Genomic DNA, 2,312 nt, shown 5'->3' with positions numbered 1-2,312 from the left:
GCCGGGCCGAGACAGGCGGCAGGACGGCCTCCCCGCCCTTTGAGCTTCCCACCTGGCCACGTCGGGGAGACTTGAAGAGCAGGATCGCCACTCCCTCAGGGACGCCGAGGGCCAGGTTCCTGGGGCGTGGCCGCCGAGACGCGTGGGGCAGGGCTGGGCCGTGAAGCCGGGAAGCGTGGTGTCCGGAACTCAGTGTTATTCGTCCACTAGGGGCTGAGGAAATGATTTTCATACTCTCCAGCCCGCTCCCCAGTGAGACCAGTGGCGTGTGGGCCAGGCGGAGCTCAGGGGCTTTAAGGCTGTGCTGTCAGATCAGGTGGCCACTAGCCATGTGTGGCTATTTAGACTTAAATAAAATCAGTTCAGTCCTCCAGGTGCAGGAACCTATTTCAAGGTCTCCGTGTGTGTTCGGAGTGGAGTGTGTGGCTAGTGGCGACCGGACTGGGCAGAGCAGATGTCCCGATGGCAAAGAAAATTCCGACGGACAGAGCTGTAAAAGGGCTGGAGGCCGGTGGCTGAGGAGGTGAGTGCGGGGGGCCAGTAACTGGCCTGTCCCGCTTCCCCCTGCCCAGTCCTGTCCAGGGACCTGGGCCTGGAGGGGTTGGCTGCAGACCAGGGTGGACAGCCGATGACAGAGCGTCAGGAGGACCTTAAAGCCATGGAAAGAGAGGGGCCACCAAGATGTGGCTGTTGGCACCCAGTAAGAACTCGGGGCCCGGGGGAGGAGAGCATGTGGGAACCTTGCTCACCTCTCCCCCACTCTACTGCCAAGTGGCGAGGTGTGGGGCCGGACTTGGACACTTCGCTTGATCTTGGCGTCATTCTTAAGTAGTGCGAAATCCTTCTGGACTCAGTGTCCCCGTCTGTAACCTTGTGATCGCGCTTGCCTTCCTCCCTGGCGTGGGAAGGACAGCTGAGAGGGAAGATATGTGTTCGCTGCTGTGGAGCACATGCAGATCCCCATGTGCCATCTTAGCTGAGGGGACGCAGCCTCCCTGATAGGGCCCCACTCCAAACTCACCAGGAGCCCAGGGGCCCTGCAGTCCTCTGGGGGAGGGGCCATTCCTGAGCCAGAAACTCAGCAGGGTGAGGGCTAGGGCCTGTTCAGTCCTGCTGCCTTCAGGGGCCCAGCACCTGCCCAGGTGGTGGTGGTCCCTCGGTGCAAGGACAGTGTTTTAGAAGGCACTCCCAGCTGACTGGCCTCTCTGAGCTCTTCCCACCTGGTTGGGGGGTGGGGGAGTCTGGGTCTCATCCCTTCTCTTCTGGAGCGCCCTGGGCATCTTCCTGCCGCCAGCTCTGCACACAGGAGGGGCTGAGTGGGTGCTCTCCACCCCACATTATGCAAGGGGCCAACGCAAGGCGGTCTTGAAGGAGCAGACAGGCCTGTTTTTAAATATCAACGCCAGCCCACTGTTGCAGTGTGAATCGTGAAGCCTGCAGTGGTGGCCGCCGCTCTCCGCCCTGTCCCTGTCCCTGTCCTGACTTGTTCTCTCACCGGGGGAGGGGCATGGGGAAGCCGGACTGCCAGAGGCCAGGCTGTCTCCCGCGGGCATGTTCACACTCCGGGCTTTTGGTGATCAAATGCTGGTGGACTTGGGCGGGCTGAAGCCGCTAGAGCTGTCTGCACCGAGCCTTCCCCTAGCGCACGTGCACCGGGTGCCCCCCCTCAAGCAGTTGGCACCAGGGAGGGGCGCGGGTCCCTGGCCTCATGGCGGACATGCAGACGAGGGCTTCCTGGAGGAAGCAGCATTCAGGCGGAGGCTGTGTTGTCCCTGGCGATAACTAGGTCCCTGGTGGGAAGCACAGCTGGATGCTTCTCAGAACAGAGCTGGTGGGATAAAAAGCTGATGCGACCCACAGATGTCCTGCAACCTGGCCTGGGCTGTCACCTTTGCACCCTTGTCACCCAGGGCCAAGTCAGCAGGTTAAGGGGTGGGCTATCAAAGGTGCTGTGAGCCTGGGCCGGCTGCAGCACGCGGGACAACAACCTGGGCTCAGGGCCTGGCTCCGAGCTCCCAGCTGGGCAAACTACTCAGCTCCTGAGGCTGCAGATGGAGCCACTTGGGTATTACTCAAGTGGAGATGACGGCAGTAGCTCCCTGTGGGGTGGGTGAAGAGGTGGCAAGCTATGAGGGGCTTGCAGGGAAAATGTGGCAGCCAGCAAGCCCTCCATGAAGGTGTAGAAGTCAGGTGATAATGGCAGCTCTGCTCTTGGGGCTGGCTGCTGGCTGGTGACACTGCGCAGGGCTGAGTGTGGCATAGGCTCTGACCAAAGGACCAATGGATGGCACCGTTCTTGTCACAGCCAGGAA

Source organism: Pteropus alecto, unplaced genomic scaffold (genome assembly GCF_000325575.1).
Source record: "Pteropus alecto unplaced genomic scaffold, ASM32557v1 scaffold143, whole genome shotgun sequence".
NCBI classification, from domain to species: Eukaryota; Metazoa; Chordata; class Mammalia; order Chiroptera; family Pteropodidae; genus Pteropus; species Pteropus alecto.
The sequence above is the reverse complement of the archived record's forward strand: the minus strand, read 5'-3'. Positions refer to the sequence as shown.